General features: G+C 39.9%; 1 protein-coding gene and 1 long non-coding RNA gene across 2 annotated transcripts in view; one reads left to right on the top strand and one right to left on the bottom strand.

Annotated features, from left to right (window-relative positions):
• The window catches only part of MTHFD1L (methylenetetrahydrofolate dehydrogenase (NADP+ dependent) 1 like), a 190,607-nt gene that overhangs the window by 148,584 nt on the left and 22,835 nt on the right, over positions 1-19,188 (top strand). The window lies entirely within an intron of this gene.
• LOC140705936 (uncharacterized) lies at positions 10,183-18,927 on the bottom strand. The gene is made up of 3 exons (XR_012085573.2): positions 18,795-18,927; positions 10,468-10,567; positions 10,183-10,315 (listed from the first exon to the last, which is right to left on the bottom strand). It is a non-coding gene; the product is annotated as an uncharacterized LOC140705936 (long non-coding RNA).

Below are 19,188 nucleotides of genomic sequence, written 5' to 3'. Positions count from 1 at the left end.
ATATACAATCTCCCTCCTCAGTTACAGACTAACTTCTTCTTTCTCCTGCTCTTCTGGGCCCTCCTCCTTTGGGCCCTCCTAGATAGGCTCACCTCCTGCATTCCCCAAGCCAATTACCTTGTTTCTCCTCTTGTAAAATTGGCTAGGGTTCCATCACAGAGATTTATTTAGCAGCTATTGTGTCTAAAGGGATGTGGTGGTGTTGCGGGTTAAACCGCAGAAGCCTCTGAGTTGTAAGGTCTGTAGATCTTCAGCTGTAAGATCGAATCCACGTGATGGAGTGAGTGCCCGTTGCTTGTCCCAGCTCCCGCCAACCTAGTGGTTCGAAAGCATGCAAATGCGAGTAGATAAATAGGGACCACCTCGGTGGGAAGGTAACAGCGTTCCGTGTCTAAGTCGCACTGGCCATGTGACCACGGAAGATTGTCTTCGAACAAACGCTGGCTCTACGGCTTGGGAACGGCGATGAGCACCCACCCCTAGAGTCGAACACAACTGGACAAAAATTGTCAAGGGGAACCTTTACCTTTACCTATTGTGTCCAAACAACCTATAGGCGATCCATCTTCAAAGCTCTTTGTTCAACTTATTCTTATTAAGAAATTTCTCAAGGGTCTAAAGAATGCTTTTCCAGACATTAAGATGCCGACAATGCCATGGTCCTTTTCTTTAGTGCTCTCCAAGCCCATGAGTCCCCTATTTGAGCTACCATAGATTTAAGGCTCCTTGCTATGAAAACCATGTTTCTTGTTGTGCTAATGTCAGCTAGGAGAGCCAGTGAATTCTGTGCCCTAAGGTTTCATAAGGACAAAGTGATGCTATTTCCAGACATTACTTTCTTCCAAAGTGGCACCACCCTTCCATACTTCAAAACCTGTAGTGTTATCATGGAGATATCTTTGCATAATTTAGATGTCAAGTGAGCACTGGCATTTTATATATCTAGTACAAAACAAAATCCAAAAAGACTACTCAACTCTTCATTTGCTTTCAGAAATCTCATAAACGTCTTCCTGTCTCATCTCAGCAGTTAGCTAAATGGGTCACTAATTTGATTGAGTTGGCTTATGAAATTACTAAAGTTCCATTACCTGACAAGCCAAAAAGCCATTCTACAAGGGCAGAAGCTTCATCCTTTCCTTCTTGAAGGAATACCACTACATGATATTTGTACAGCTGCTACATGGTCTCAGCTAATGACATTTATTAAACATTATGTGCCTAGAGGGATACTTCTTTTAGAAGACGGGGTTTTGTCATCAGTGATACAATGAAACCTAACTTTCAATACAGGAGCTTGTATTTCACCGGTGTGAATCACAGACGACCACAGAGAACAACATGTTACTCACCTGTAACAACCCTCTACCACCTCAGTTGTCACATTTTTGGTGGCTTTGCAGTGTGCTAAACCATGTGTGTAAATGCATAGAATTACCACTCAAAGAAATACAGTTACAGTTAAGTACCCTGTGCTTTACTGCAACTGTGTTCACAGTTACAGCTGTGCTCCTGAGTCCTAGTTCAACACCCTGCCCTCTACACTACATTGGTTCTCTGAGGTATCATAAGATGGTTATAATGAGACAAACTACAAACAGCAGGACTTAGCAGAGGAGCAAATATAATAATATAGAATTAAACTTACAACAGTTGATGGCAGAAACAACAGAGGGGAACTTGAGGCATAAGCTGCAGATAAGTGTACTATATGGTACATTTAATTCTACAAATGTATGATCTGCCCTGTTCAGTCCCACCACTTTCTTTAAGTTTAAAGAGACCTGTGGCTGAAGGCAAGGTTGGTGTCACTAGACTAGGCAGATCAAAGGTACTCATGCTACTAATTGGAACCTGAACACCAGTTATCGTACATTTGTATGCAAGTGTCCTTATTTTCTTCTTGGCACCTTGGTTGGTGCGAGACCTTCTCTGAACGTTGAACTGAGAGTTTCTACAATTGTGAGCTGATTTGTAAAGATGGAGGAGAAAATCTATAATCTGAGAAGTAGTGTAATTAGTTGCTCTTTGATGCTCTTTGAAAAACATTCTCATAATAAACCTTACGCACTAGACCAAAGTATACTATATTTCAATATAATTGCATTATAAAGGTCACTTGCGCTAAATTTAATAGGTCAACAGTATTCTCATTTCCTGCTTTGCATTCCTGCTTTCTTTCAGTTGATTCTGACAATTGGTTCTAATTATATAATGTGTTAGTGTAGCATTCATGTTTATTATTTAATCTCCATGTGTACTGTACTACTCAATGTGGGGTTTTTGTTTTTTGTTTTGTTTATGTGGAGTTTTATTATATTGCATTGCAGTGGATTGGGGAGGGGATCCATAGCTAGCTTGCAGCATTTTATAATATAATCACATTTTTCCCTTATAGCTGTTTTGGCAGCTGGATGTAGTTTAATTCTGATAAGTTTGACATAAAGAATGGAATGTGTTCATTCTTGGAGGCCAGAAATATAGGGGGAAAGTTTAACGAAAAATGATACAATGAGACACGATCCCTTTTGATGCTATGGAATTGGTCCTTTGGCTTTCTTTTTTTAAACTTTAATATTTTTATACTATTTTCAACAGCATGCCGTATTCAGTTAGCTGAACTGAAAAAAATATTTTGAAACAAAATGTTAGTGGAGGAAAATGAATGTATACATTTAAATGTCACAAATGTCACAGAAATAAGGTATATGCATATAGGGGAATCATTTATGTGTATAAATACTTGCTGTTTTGGAGAACTGCTGTTGGATTTTGAAATTTACTTGTGTAAAATTGTACAAAATGAGCTCACAAGCTCCAAATGAAATTTCCAAATGCAGTTTGCAGGGTTGAACTGTAGAACAATTTGGTGGGCAAACAATTTTTCCCCCTGGCGTTTGGTGGAAGGGGCAAGAGAAGATGGAGATAGGAGAAATATGAGAGGACATGACATGTATTCAAAACAAAATCCTGATTTGACTTATCAGAATAGTATCATTTATATGATGCAATCTATACACGTACAGATTACTTCAGGGCATCCTATTTCTACATTCCTTTTCAAGCAGTCTACCATGCATGTTGGAAAGGTTATCTTGAGAACCACAAAAGCCATAAAAGAAGGAGACATACATCCGCCTGTTCACTACAAAGCAGTTCCCATTCTACCCCCTAAGATGGAAAGTGCTTAGGATGCTGCTCTTGTCAAAAAGATTGTTGTTGTTTAGTTGTTAAGTCGTATCCGACTCTTCGTGGTCCCATGGACCAGAGCATGCCAGGCCCTCCTGTCTTCTACTGCCTCCCGGAGTTGGATCAAATTCATGTTGGTTGCTTCGATGACACTGTCCAACCATCTTGTCTTCTGTTGTCCCCTTCTTCTCTTGCCTTCACACTTTCCCAACATCAGCGTCTTTTCTAGGGAGTCTTCTTTTCTCATGAGGTGGCCAAAGTATTGGAGCCTCAGCTTCAGGATCTGTCCTTCCACTGAGCACTCCATGCTGATTTCCTTTAGAATGTATAGGTTTGTTCTCCTTGCAGCCCGGGGACTTCAATTTAAACTTGAATTTTGTTATGAGAAACTGATGATCAGAGCCACAATCAGCTCCAGGTCTTGTTTTTGTTGACTGTATAGAGCTTCTCCATCTTTGGCTGCAGAGAATATAATCAATCTGATTTCAGTATTGCCCATCTGGTGATTTCCATGTGTAGAGTTGCCTCTTGTGTTGTGGGAAAAGAGTGTTTGTGATGACCAATTTGTTCTTCTGAAAAAACTCTATTAGCCTTTGCCCTGCTTTGTTTTGAACTCCAAGGCCAAACTTATCTGTTGTTCCTTTTATCTCTTGACTCCCTACTTTAACATTCTGATCCCCTAGAATGAGAAGAACATCTTTCTTTGGTGTCAGTTATAAGTGGTGTTATAAGTCTTCATAGAATTGGTCAATTTCAGTCTCCTCAGCATTGGTGCATAAACTTGGATTACTGTGATGTTGAAAGGTCTGTCTTGGTTTCCTATTGAAATCATTCTATTGTTTTTGAGATTGTTTCCCAGTACAGCTTTTCCCAGTCTTTTGTTGACTATGAGAGCTACTCCATTTCTTCTACGGGATTCTTGCCCACAATAGTATACAGTATATGGTAATCATCTGAATTGAATTCACCCATTCCCGTCCATTTTTAGTTCACTGACCCCCCCAGGATGTCAATGTTTATTCTTGCCATCTCCTGCTTGACCACATCCAACTTACCAAGGTTCGTAGATATTACATTCCAGGTTCCTATGCAGTATTTTTCTTTGCAGCATCGGACTTTCCTTTTACTTCCAGGCACATCCGCAGCTGAGCGTCCTTTCAGCTTCGGCCCAACCACTTCATTACCTCTGGAGTTACTTGTCCTTGTCCTCCGCTCTTCCTCAGTAGCATGTTGGATGCCTTCCGACCTGAGGGGCTCATCTTCCAGCATCATATCTTTTAGCCTTTTGTTTCTGTCCATAGAGTTTTCTTGGCAAAGATACTGGAGTGGCTTGCCAGTTCCTGCTCCAGATGGATAGTGTTTAGCAGAACTCTCCACTATGACCTGCCCGTCTTGGGTGTCCCTGCATGGCATAGTCCATAGCTTCTCTGAATTACTCAAGCCACTTCGCCATGACAAGGCAGCAATCCATGAAGGGGGTCAAAAAGATTAGTGAGAGCAAATAAATAGAAACAAATAGTACTGTTAAAAAAGAACACATGTAAAAGACACGAGCAAGAGAAAGGGCCCTTTGCCTTCATGCATATTTAGGTGAACAGCCAGTAGCTGGAAACAGCGTCTCTGAGACAGGCATATTTGTAAGGCCAGAAACCAGCATTTGGGACAGCCTGTAAATCAGCAGAGAGGTGACTGAGGCAGATTTGTGAAATCATACTTTGGAGGAGCCCCTTGCTTAAGTCTAGAAGAGCAATCACTAAACAAAACAAGCTAATTTGCATATCCCAAAGGGGCGAAAGACACTCCTCTTAGGATAGGAAGAATCATTTTTAGTTAAGAATTTCCATCTTCTTCTCATGGGCTATCCCTAACATCTGTTAGGGCCTCACAGACAGGATTAGCTGCATTTCCTTCTTGTGTGTACATTTCAAGGCAAATATTTCAGTAATCTACTCTTCTTTTGCTTGGCTTTGTCCTCCAAATTGTAAGATATAATTAAACGTATTTATAGTGTGTGTGAGAGAGTACATAGAAGTGCATACATAGGGTAGAAAGGGAGGAAATAACAATGGCTTCACTCTAGCCAGATCTGCTAACATTAAAGTCAAATCATTTTCAGTGTGAGAATTATATTTACATATGCCTATATTTCTGACCCTAAATATAAGGTGCTTAAACATAGTTACGGTAGGATGTGATTCAGACACTATATATTTGAAATACTTCACCGGCTCAAGCTTTCTCTTTTATTGGAATAATTGACAGCAAGAATATAGAAGAGGAATATTTACCTTGCCATTCTTTTGCAGAACTGCCACTAACTTTATGTTTGCATGGGTCCCACTGACAAATCATTCTCCCTATTGACATTTTGAAAAAGAGGAGATAGGGATGTCATATTTTAGGGAGACTCTTTCTTAGCACTGCATGAAACTGCTCCGCCCAACTGAAAAGACAGGTCTGTCAGTAGGCCATGGGTTTAATTATCTGAGCCTGCTTGTTGATTGTCCTTTCCTCTTTTAATCCTGTAATCTCCCAACAGCTGACAACTCATTATGTGTATGCCAGAATTCAGGTTTGAATGGCTGATATACTCCAGTATACTGACAGTATTCTAAGGCCATGAAGATTCCCAAGAAGCTGTAGCTGGATTTCAGAACTATTTCAAATGATGTAAGATTAGTAACAATGGTCTGGGGTAAAGTTTGAAATTGAATATGTGTTGGCAAACATTCCTGGAACTCGAGAACAGGCTTTATTTTAACACAGCATGGGAATTTCTGTGGGATCTTGCTTATTGAAAGCTATTAAATTGTACTTTAAGCAGGAGAAGACAGAAATCACTGGGAAATACAATAACACGACAAATGGAAGGCAGAAAGGAAAGTGGAAGACCAAATATGAGATGAATTGACAAAGGAAGCCACAGCCATTGGGTTGCTATAAATCAGAAATGACTTGACAGTACATAACAAGATTGCATTGCAATTTTGTTGACTGCTACTCTTAATGGATTAATTTAAAACTGATTGTGTTAATTAAAAACACTCAAAATAGGTTTTAAAGCAGATCAAGAACTAATAATTCAGTCATAGTATGTCTCCCTATATCACGCTTATAGTTTTATGTAGAAGCAACTGAAACCAAGGTGCTCTCTTCCATCCTTACCTTGACATTATAAATTGAAAGAGGGTGAGGCAGCACAAACATCAATATGAGCTAGGGACAATCATCTGAGGGCCACAGGCTGGCCTGGAAGGGGGTTTCTTATGGGGTATTGTTATTGTTGTTGCCTTTATGTGCCATGAATGAGTGATCTCCCAAAATGCCGTGTCTACAACTGTCCTGCTTAGTTCTTGTATACTGTAATCTGTGGCTTCCTTTAGGAAGTTGGTCCATCTCTTATTTGGTCTTCCTCTTTTCTTGTCACCTTTCACCTTTCGCGGCATTATTATCTTTTCCAGAGAATCCTGCCTTCTCATGATGTGCCCAAAGTACTGGCTCAATTTGATCTAGGCCCCGCTTATTCTTCCTTCTGTCAGTCCAAGATATCTAGAAAGCTCTTTTCCAGCACCACATTTCAAACAAATATATTTTTTCCTGTCAGCTTTCTTTACTATCCAGCTTTCACACCCGTGCATACTGTTTGGAAATATGACTGTGGATAATCTTGGTCTTAAGTCTCCAGTGACACATCCTTACACTTGATTATCTTTTCTGATTCCTTTATCGTTGCCCTTTCATGTCTCAGTCTTCTTCTGATTTCTTGGCTGCAACTTTATTTGTGAAAAACGTAAGTCATGAGATGCTGAAAATGTTAAGACATTTTTGTCTTCTTAATGTACAACTGCAGTTCTGTTTCGACACCTTCTTCCTTCACTTTCTCTAACAGTCATTTCAAGCCATTGCTGTTTTCTGCCAGTAAGATGTCGTCTGCATCTCTTAAATTTCTTCCACTGATTTTCACTCTCCCTTCTTCTGAATCTACTCTGCCTTTCCTTACAATATGTTTTGCATACAGATTGAGCAGATAAGGGAATAAAATGGACCTGTATCTAACATCTTGGCCTATAGAAAACCACTCTGTCTCTTCATATTCTGTCCTAACGGTGGTTTCTTGTTCACAATGTGAGTTACACATCAGGACAATCAAGTGCTGAGGCACACCCGTTTCTTTCTGAACTCATAGCATGAATATGCTTTAGTGTTGATGACCAGCATGGATATTGCCTTATCGAAGTATAAAAATAATTGAAGATTACACCAAAATAAGAATATTTTCTCTTGTTCTCTTCCCTAATTGCCTTAGCTTTTTGGCACCGTAATTACATTTCTAAGTTGACATATGAAACTAAAGCCTAATGCATGATTGGAATTCAGAAGATATTGTTTACCACCAATATCCGTTTAGAGGAACAACAAAGAAGGATCATAAGTACATTATGAATAAATGTTTCCAAACTAAAGTTATCCAGAATGCAGGAATGCACCTATTGAAAAGCAAAACAGAGCACAATAGGTCAAAGTTTGGTTTCCAGGGAGCAACTTTATTTGTGAAAAACGTAAGTCATGAGATGCTGGAAGAAGTTAATTGGATGTTTACAGCATGGATGTAACTAGAGATCACATTCTGACTTGTCAGTTGATTTTAATTTCCTTGAAACACTAGATAGTGTATTATTATGCCCAATTTTGGTCATTATACTTTTTAAAGAAAAAAAGCTAATGTGGTTTTAGAAGATAGCAACAAAGATGAGGTGGGGTCTAGAATACACAGCTTTCAGGCACACTATAAAAATGGGTATGTTTAGGCTACAGGAAGGAATGTTAAAAGTGAATAACAAGGAATTCCAAAATTCTGTACTAGGAGTACCTAGTTATCTATCCCATTTGGTTCTTCGGTACTTTCTAAATTCTTCCTAATATCACATCTGTTTCTGTTGGACCTTTGCAATACAGGTTCTGCAGAATGTGAATTATACTTGTCTATAATATGTCCTTTTTCCTGAGTTTAATAGTGAAATGATCCTTAGTTCCTTTCATATCTCCTACTTCAGCTTACAGGTCATTTTTCTGTCTCTTGCTGATTATTTTTCCAAAATTGGTCTTGTTCTGCACTTCTTCTGTTTAGTTGTTATAATAATAGTCATGTTATTCTGACTTACGGCAACCCTTTTTGGGATTTTCCAGATAGAGAATACTCAGAAGTGCTTGACCATTTCCTTCTTCTAGGGCTGCCTTGGGGCTGTGCAGCTTGCCGCAGGCTGAATCTACTCAGAGGAGGCACATGACCTCTGGCTCCACAGCCAGATACCTAAACCACTGAGCTATCTAGCCAGTTATTAGTTAAGATACCTTTAACTAATAGCTGGCTATTAGTTTGAGTGTCTTTTTTGAGGTGACTTTTTTAGAATGTATTCAGACAAAACACACAAACTCAGATAATTGATCTTTATTAAATAAACTATATAATGCAGCTTAGATACTACATAAAATTAATAAAGCTTATGCTACTAATACGAATTTGGAGAGTAGGAACAAGAAGAAAAAATATTTATTTTGAAAAGACAGGGTTTGTCCAGTGCCATGCTAGCAAAAGGAGTTCCCAGAAATTGACTCCCCTGACCCTTGCTATATACTTTCAGCCAACAGCCAGAGAGTTGGTGGGGACCTGGTATAGAGGGCATATAACTTCATTGTTAACATAAGATATGTAGGCTTCCTATTCATTTCAGGAGGAAATTGAAAGAGCTGGCAATTATATACTGTATAAAGTCCTAAATGATTTGTGATCAGACTGTTTGAAAGCATCTTCTCCCATATAAAGTTATCCATCTTTTATCATCATCACTGAAGACCTCACTCTGTGCCTCTTAAGCATGATTATTTTTATAATGTATCGTCAATCATGTTGACAAGGCTACTTGCTTGCTTGCTTTATTCACATCAGGGTGTTGCACAATTTAAAACTATGCATGTAAATGAACGCAAGGGATGTGGTGGCGCTGTGGGCTAAACCACAGAAGCCTGTGCTGCAGGGTCAGAAGACCAAGCAGTCGTAAGATCGAATCCACGCGACAGAGTGAGCGCCCATTGCTTGTCCCAGCTCCCGCCAACCTAGCGGTTCGAAAGCATGCAAATGCGAGTAGATATATAGGTACCATCTCGGTGGGAAGGTAAACAGCGTTCCGTGTCTAAATCACACTGGCCATGTGACCACGGAAAGATTGTCTTCGGACAAAACGCTGGCTCTATGGCTTGAAGAGCGGGATGAGCACCGCCCCCTAGAGTCGGACACGACTGGACAAAAATTGTCAAGGGGAACCTTTACCTTTATCTTATGTAAATGAAATATGGATAAAATGAAAAACATTAAAATTTTAAGATAACTAGGCAATTTTTCATTGTACAAGCTCTTTCAAATGTGTTGCAGCAGCATCCTGAAGTAACCAACTTGCACTTTAGAGTCACAATTTTCAGATAGTCTTTATCTTTTACTATGAATGTTCGTAGAGTTCTCATTGGACAGATCATTGACAATATCAAGGCATATGCATCTGATGTCCTATACATGAACTCCACTGTGGTTGCCATACTGAATAGTTAAAAAATATTGCTGTCCAGCCTGTAGGTCAGCAGCACATGCAGTATGATATGTAAGCTGAGAAGATGGGCATATGAGAACTGGTAGTTGTGTTTTTACAACTCAGAGTTACTGTTTTCATACAATGAGTGCTCCTGCTCTTCCCACCCTCTGTATTCATCTGAAGTTCATTCTTTGAAAAAAAAAACATAACTTTTTTTTAAAAAGATATGTTAGCCTCAGGTTAGAAAATAGCATAATATTGGTCTGGTTGTAACTTGAGAGATAAAACTTGCAGTGAGACATTCAAACAGTTAGTCTTTAGGCATTTACAATAAAACTTAAGTAAGTGATATTTCTTAAATCAGTATGGGTGATTATAATCTTTTAATCACAGGTACTCACTGGATGAATACAAAATTCAAAGAGATGGGTTAAAGATTATGGCCAAAATCCAGTAGGGTGCTTCTGATGGATCCTGTTGCTTCTGTCAGAAATGGCAATCTGTCATTCCTCTTGCCGCCCTCGGTACCCCAGAATTGTGATCTGGGAAGTTAAGCAACCTTTGGAGCATTTTTTTAAAAAAAAAGGCTGCAGTAGTAGGGGAAGGAAAGAAAGTAGTGTTGGGTAACAAACTACAGTATAACTCTGGATGGTTTGCCTTGTTGTGACAATTTTGAATGAAATGTGATACTTACTGCAAACGTTGCCATTTCATCATGCATAAGAAACCTTCTGATCTATCCTCTTTCATCCATTTCTGGTATCATTTACATTCTGTTGAAGCTTTGTAGGATGCTGAAGGGCACAAGGGACAATTAATCCTGGTCAGTGAGACAAATCCTCCCAAATGTCTTTACATGAAGAGACACACAAGCACATACACATTCTTGTTTATTGCCATAGATTTATTTTATCATTCTGAACAATTTTTAAGCCACCTACAAGGCAGTATTCTCTCCAGGTAGCTTACAACATTGGAATTAAAAATATTTTTTTAAAAAAAAAATAGAAGTTACAGATATAAAATTAAACAAACATAGACTTTAACATCCAACAAGCAGTCACTACAAATGAAAACAATACACATCACAAAGGCACTGTGAGAAGAGGCCCTCAGTGAATTAGGTCAGAAACCCAAGAGAAATGTACTCCTTGTATTGCTTCTACTGTATGGAGTTCCATCTAATAAGTATTCCTTCCATGGGTTGCTGTTGTCAAAAGGCTAAGTTAGTTAATTTTTATTAGCTCCCATTTAATTGAATTTTGAGAGGGAGCTCTGATTACAAATGCAGTACAGAGAAAACAGAAAAGGAATGCATTACACAGCTATCCAAACAGATGTATTAGTTCCAATCTTCTCCTCCATTGTGCAGGAAAATATAGCTATCTGTTCAGTAAAGGGAGATAAATATACTTATTGCAGTATTAATGTTGACTCAAGAAGGTATGTGACCAGCCTCTACAAGAAGTTAAATATGGTTATAGGCTACACATTGCATAAGTAGAGACTAGCCTGCTGTCTTTCACAAATGTTGCTAAAAACCGAAATAAAACATTATATCATTGTCTCCAGGATCATTTGTATAGCAAGATAGAATCAAGTTTATTTAAAGCCTCAACTGAACTGTTTTTGCATAGCCACAGACAGTTTTGCATCTTACATTAGTGTGGTCTTTATAAAATGTATAGTTTGAAGTAGGTGTCAAGTTATCTGAAGCCAAATCATGTCATGGCATGCATTTTTAGCTGTAGCACATTAACAAAGCATTTCATGGAACTGGAGACATACTGAGGGAATAATTGAGATAATTTGATAGAAATTGAAAGCAAGCATCTGTTTGGGTGTCTTGTTGCCAATTTTCAGACAAAAATGATCAGTTTTGACGTACGCATGCCCTCACATCCACAGAATCAGCACAGCCAGATTTGGTCATAATTAGAATATGTTCTGTAGTCTAGGGAAATCTCTGTCAGATTGTAGGATGCTGAAGGGCTATTAAGTACCAGTATCCCAAGCTGCATGGTGATCCAAGGGCAAACCATACATTGCCTTGTGAGAGTAGAACATTATAAGAGGAAGAATTCTTCAAGTGCTAAAAGTGGTTGATTGTTACAGCACAAAGGTTTCCATGTTTCCCATAATTTACAAATTACCCAGTCGGCTTTTGGGGCACAGCCATGATCATCTGGAGGTAAAAAACAGACTTTGTCAGGCGTGAAGGAATGTACACTTCCCACTTCTGATAATACTTTATCTATTATGTGTAATTTGACCCTCATCCTGTTTTTTTCTTATGCATATGTGTACAGTATATTGCATATTTTTTCAAGCCCTCTCTTTTTCTGTGCCAGGAGATGCTTTCTGTAAAAAGATAGCACATAATTACAGTCACACATTGGTGATTCCAAAGTGTGCTAACACTGTATTCAATCCCACATAATTGACTTCTGTGGAAGGGTAATATAAAACAGACTCCAGAGTTGTCATCTATGCTTTTGAAATGTTTGATATGTTGTCAAAAGTGGTGTACTCTACTTTCAGATCCTTTTGCCTTAAATTCATCTGTCATCTCCTTTCGAACTGAGACTGTCTGTTCATACACTCAGCCACACCTCTAATCTCCCCATTCCCCAAAACCACAGAAGACACAGGGGGGAAGAGGAAATGAAGGCTTATAATTGTGATATATATGACATGGGTATCTTAGGAGATATATCAAAACCACTTCAGCTGTACATCTGGAACCCCGAAATCTAATAACTAAACCAGCAAATGTGTTCAACCCAGATGAAAGGAAACTCTGAAAATATGTAATTTAGCCTATTCTTGACACAGCATGCCGTTTTCAGGAGACTGACCCCATAGTAATAGAACACAATCTCTTGTTAAATTAGAACACACGGGAGTATCTGACAGAATGGTGCTTATTTGTTTGGTAGTGATACTGAGTTGGCATAGATCAGTGATGAGACACTGTGTTTTAAAATGATTGGATAGTGTGTAGATGGCATTAGTGAAAATAACTTCCAAACTTATTGATGTTCTTTAGTGAAAATAACTTCCAAACTTATTGATGCATTACGCCTGAACTTTTCATATCCAGAGTGAAGGGTGACAATCCATTTGGGGAATTTTGTGACAAAGAGGGCTAAAAAATGGAGGAAGAAAAATGACATCCTTCTGGAATCTACTGACTAAATCAGTAGCTTCACATTACACAGTGAGAAGCCTGGACCAGAGTACAGACTAAATGCTGTATTTCTGTGCTTTGATGCTTGAAATAGCATTTAGTGTTGTTCTATTTTTATACCTTACTTTTCCCACAAGGAACATGTTTTATTCTCAAGGCAATACGGCAAAAAAGGGACAACTTCAGAGACACTGCCCTAGTTGCAGTTTCCAAAGTTTATAGTCTAACTCATGGTTCAAAACTTAAAAGAAATTGCAAACATTCAGTGGAACCCAATTTGAAGAAGAGAAAGGTCTCAAAATATAGAAAACTCAAGTGATGATTTGAGTTGCAGATTTAATTCATTCCAGGGTGATGGTCGTAACTCAAGTTGGTCGTAACTCAAATCACCATTTCCCATAGGAATACCTTGAAATACAATTAATCTGGTCCAGCTGTTTTTGGTTGTATCTCAAGGCGCTGGTGTATCTCAAAGCATTCTTTCCCATGGGAACTAATGCAAAAGCAGTTAATCCGTCCACTAGGGGGAGACTTTTTTTAAAAAATAAGGTGACCTCTAAGGTTAAAAAAAGGGCAGAAAAGGAGGGAGGGAGCTTTTTTTCAGTCGTATCTCAAAGTGCTGGTCACAAGTCAGCAAAATTTTGCAACCAGAGCTGGTTGTAACTCAAATCAGTTGCAAGTCAAGACGTTCGTAAGTCGAGGCACCACTGTACTTACTAAAAGAGCCCAACATGTTTTAGCAAATTATTGAGACTTTGGGTTGGATTTTTTTTTTTAAGAAAATGAAACCCAGTTTTCTACACCTAGAAACTTTGCCTTTCTTTTATGTTGAGTAACCCATGGTTCAGTATGAAGGATCTGGACAGAAAGGAGCAATGCTCAAGCATTGCACAATGCTTAAGCAAAAGGGCTGTCCCTTTCTCCTTTTACTGCACAGCAGGGAGTCTTTGCTTTCTTGGATTCTTGACATGTAGTGCCATCCAAGCCAGGGATCGGGGTCAGCTACTAGCAATAGTCAGTTTCATAACAAGCCACATCCAAACTGTTGTTTCTGAAGCTGGTTTTTTAACTTAGTCAGGGTTAAAAAGCTATGATAAACCTGGTCCAGACCACATGATAAGCCAACTCCTTCTAACTCCAGCAAATATAGTTAAACTGTGGTTTAGTGCCCACTAAATTGTTGAGGCCAGGGATACCTAGTGTCCCAGCTTGAGAGACACTGCTTTGTCCAAGGCAACAAGGAGGGTGGAGTGAGTAGGGACTTGTAAGTGAATTTCCCCATTGTGCTGTAAATTATTGTGGACATGAACCCTTTTCCTTTGATAGATAAGCTACTATCTCACATGCCTGACTGATACAGAGGATAATTGATAACTATTTAAATAAAACAGTTTTAAATTGTAACTCATTTCTTGTATATTTGGCTCTCACAGTTTACAGAAGGAATAAAAATCTATGGGTGAGAGAATCTTTCAACTGAGAACACAGCTTCATACCACAATGTATCTATTTGCTACAAAACCCTTCATCATGTACAGTGGTGCCTCAACTTACAAAATTAATCTGTATTGGACTGGTGGCCATAACTCGAAAATGTCATAAGTCGAAGCACCTTTTCCCATAGGAATGCATTGAAAACCATTTAATCCATTCCGGCAAAGGAAAAAAAATCCCAGGCTTCCAAAGCTGCACCCGCTGCCCTCTACTTCCTGTCCCCGCTGCCCTCTGCCTCCCATCTTCGCAAGACAGGGAGAGGGGGGAGAGATGATGATGATGATGATGATGATGATGATGATGAAGAAGAAGAAGAAGAAGAAGAAGAAGAAGAAGAAGAAGAAGAAGAAGAAGAAGAAGAAGAAGAAGAAGAAGAATTTAGGGAATATAACTAGCCCTACGCAGATCAAGTTGACTGTGGAAAAGATACTGGTCTAAAAGAATAACAGTTCATATGTCTAGAACAGTGGAGGCAAACCTTTTTCAGCTCAAGTGCCCAAAATGAGGGGGTGGGGAAGAAACCAGTGGCTGCCATGCAGCCCGGAAGACCAGAACCGTAACAGGAAGTAGCAGTTTCAGGGGGAATCATGGGGACGGATAGGAAGTTAAAGGGGGAATCATGGGGTGGACAGGAAGTTAAAGGACCTAGAACAGGAAGAGAAAGGGGGAATCCCAGCTGCAGCCAATTCAAAAGGTTTGTCGCGTGCCAGAAGAAAGGGCTTCACGTGCCAGCTATGGCACGCGTGCCATAGGTTCGCCATCACTGGTCTAGAATATGTAATACAGCAGGGCCTCAACTTACGAACGTCCCTACTTACGAAAATTTCGAGGTACGAAAAGCTCTGGCCATAAAATTTAGGTTCAACTTGCGACCGGAGCTTCAACCTATGAAAGGCAGGGGGAAAGGGCAGGAAATCAAACCCTCTCCGCTGCCCTCTGCCTCCTCTCCCCATTGCCCTCTGCCTCCTCTCCCCATGGGAAGAGGAGGCAGAGGGCACCAGGGACAGGAGGCAGCGGGCAGAGCTTTGTAAGCCCGGGAAGCCAAAAGCCACCCTGACCACGGGGGACAAACCCCCTCCGCTGCCCTCTGTCTCCTGTCAGGGACGGAAGGGCAATGGGGACGGGAGACAGAGGACAGTGGAGGGGGTTTGGATGCTTGGGAAGCTGGCAGTGGGCGCAGAGATCGGGGTGGCTTTCGGCTTCCCGGGCTTCCAAAGCTGCACCCGCTGCCCTCTGCCTCCTGTCCCCGTTGCCCTCTGTCTCCTGTCCCTGTGGGGATGGGAGGCAAAGGGCAACGGGGACGGGAGGCAGAGGGCAGTGGAGGGGGTTTGGACACCTGGGAAGCTGGCAGTGGGTGCGGAGGTCGGGATGGCTTTTGGCTTGCCAGGCTTCCAAAGCTACACCCACTGCCCTCTGCCTCTTGTCCCCTTTGCCTCCTGTCCCCGTGGCCACCATGCTCCAGCTCAGTTTCAGGGTTTTGGCAATCTTCTTATAGCCTAGACCATCTTTATGCAGAGCAACAATTTGTTTTTTTCAGAACTTCAGATAGTTCAGATAGTGCCGTGTGAAACTTCCAGCAACCAGTCTGAGAGATTGAGAGTGATAACACCTGCTCCCTCTCCACACCTGAGACTTGTGACACTAACGGGTCTCATGACACCAGGGAGGGAAAACAGCTACCTGGGTCCAATTTTGACATTGTCACTTAGGGGTGTACTCACTTTTGTTGCCAGCGTTTAGACATTAATGGCTGTGCGTTGCGTTATTTTGAGGGAACAGCACATTTACACTGTTATGCAAACTGTATACTCACTGCTTTACATTGTAGCCAAGTGTCATTTCTTCAGTGGTGTCACATGAAAAGATATACTAAAATATTTATGAAATGTGAGGGGCTGTACTCACTTCTATGATATATTGTCCATCCATCCATCCATCCACCCACCAAATGGCACACCCCTACTGTGCAGTCATGCAGCAGGTGACAATTAAAATTTACTTTAACTAGTTTATATTTCAGCTTTCTGCCTAAGAGAGATACTCAGTGGTTTTTTGAATGATAAAGGATCTTAATGGAACACACTCGTTCTTTCTGTAGTACCCTGATACTCACATACGCTTCTTAGTTGGTCTTTATGAACAATTTGTACAATTTTATTGTACTGTACTTTTAAAAAAAACTGAAAAAAATCTACTTGATAAGATAAAGTCAAAATGTTGTTCTGTTTAGTCAAGAGGTACATTAGAACAAATGAGCTACAACTGATAAATCTGGATTGCTATGAACTTGTATACCTGCCAGCAGTTTACTGGGAGTTTAGTTTCTAGGAGGTGCACTGAACTTTCTTGGATGCCTTCTGTGGGAAACAGTTTGATGGCGTCATTTTACTTAATTGTACTGTAGAATTTCTTAAACTCTTCAGCTGCTTATTATTTGAGTTCTTTGTCATGACTGGAGAACTTTAATTTACTTGAGGTCACTGAAGACAGGGGAGTAAGGGTTGGCAAGCTGATAATCTCTGGCTGCGTATGCCCTTGGTTAAACAGCGGAGTTGTAGAAGAGGTTCTTTGTCAAACATGTTTCACTAAAAATTAACTTCTTTTGATTTAGGAGAAGCAGATTCATCATCCTTTGGGTTTGTTTGTTTGTTTGATGTTTGTTTGGATCAGCTTAATATAATTTCTTTAGAAGTATTACAATTATTTTCATGCATATATCAACCACATATGTCTAACTGGGCTTTGATTTTCTGAACTGCAAGATTAGGATATGTTGTTCTCCCAGCTAATTTGACTGGCTTAGGGGACAGTTTCAACATTAACATATTGATTAGCATTGTTAATCAGTAGATTAATGATTGTGGTTTTTTTTTTACCTCTGCAGGCCAGGAAATGTAAAGAAAATAAAGCAGTGAGATATCATTAGCTTTTCTCCTAGCACACTGGGCCAACATTTGCCATCACAGGCAGTTCTAAGTGTCTGAAGGTCACCTGCACTTTCTTAAAATATATAAAAGTAATGCTGGTGGTGATATTTTATTAGTTTTTAACTAGATAGGATTTTGTGAATGTAACAGGAGAGAAATCTGCTGCATTCCATTAGCATCTGAGATCCTTGGCTGCAAGTCGTTCTACCATAAAGCTGGACCTCTCAGTCCAGTCTGCCTGCTTCGCTAATTTGAATAAAAGATGTTCCAGTTCAGATTATATATCAACATGGAGCCAGCTGAGCTTTTTCTCCTCATAACTCTTGATATTTTAATTTATAAATATTTTAAATAATTAAAAGCAGATATAAGAGCAGGCCAAAACCTAATTTGCCAAAGAGTGCACTGGTCCCTCTCTAGACCAGGCAAAATGTGTTTACTGTCAAATTTACAAAATAATAATGTGACAAATGTATTTGTCCTTGATAAAAAGGATGTATTAATTATATCAAGACTAGAGATAGGGGTATTTGTATACGAATACAAATATCCCAGCACAGGTGGCGTTAACAAGGGTCCAGCTCCATGGGGCCGGACGGTCGACTCACCGATCTGACGTGGACAGTGCGATTCTACGAATGGCTCCACAGCGTGCGATCCGCTCACCACTCTTCAACCTTGCAGCAAGGCTTGTTCTTCCACCTCCTGCCAGGAGTGGTGAGCGGATTGCGCACTTCAGAGCCATTGGTAGAATCATGCCATCCACATCCACAGCAGATTGGTGAGTGGACCGTCCAGCCCCATGGGGCTAGACCATCGTTATTGCCACCTGTGTGGGGATATTCATATTCATATACGAATACTCCCATCTCTAATGAAGACATTCCATCTAAAATAGACAGTCTTGGGTTTTGGTGCAAAACTTGGTTTTGTGTAAAAAGCTTATGTTTTTCATCTCAAACCTTGAGTTTTGTGCAAAATACATACGTCTTTCTCTTAAAAAATCTTTTCAGCAAAAATAAATTTGCAAAAAGATGCCAAAATTCAGCAACAATGACAACAGTAACAACATCTCATATGTTTAAGAGTGGAGGAAAGTCAAAATGTTTGATTTTTACCTTTGAAAAGTAAATGAGCAAAGATTTATGTCCCTATAGAGTGTGCCGTGTTTGATGCTCCGAGGACCTTGCAGATAAACTAAATAACCTTACACCATTTTTACTTCAACTCATCATGGTAATAGCCTTCAAGCAGGAAAGAATAAGATATGAATTCCATACTGAATATATTGGCTGTTGATCTGCATGTTTGGTTCTACTCTGGTTGCACAGATATTCATAGGGGCTTAGATTCCCTTCCCCCAAGAAACTTTTCATGTTATTTTCAGTGAAATTCTAAAGGAGAACTTACCTGTGCATCAGACTTCAATGCCATTGGCCATGTTGGTCTGGAGGATCTGGCAACTTCAGTCTAAAGAAGCTTCTTTTCCCAGTTCTGTCTCATTGTATGGAATACTTTATCACATTCTTTCTTTGGACAGCCCTGTGAGGAACACATCTGCTGTTTTTATTTAAGAATAGAAGAGCTCTGTTGGAAGAATATTTGCCCACCCAATGAATCCACAACAGAACTGGGAGGGATTTAAACCTCAATCTCCAAGGCGCTTGTTTTCATACCCTGGATGGGATTACACTGGCTTTTAGTTCCTCATTTGACTGTTCTGTTTAAGTAATTCTGTTTGGTTGTTTAACAGAAAATATAGCCAATTTATATTTTATTAGACAAACAGGGGAGTAAGTTTTAT

This window comes from Pogona vitticeps, chromosome 1, assembly GCF_051106095.1.
Source record: "Pogona vitticeps strain Pit_001003342236 chromosome 1, PviZW2.1, whole genome shotgun sequence".
NCBI classification, from domain to species: Eukaryota; Metazoa; Chordata; class Lepidosauria; order Squamata; family Agamidae; genus Pogona; species Pogona vitticeps.
The sequence above is the reverse complement of the archived record's forward strand: the minus strand, read 5'-3'. Positions and strand labels throughout refer to the sequence as shown.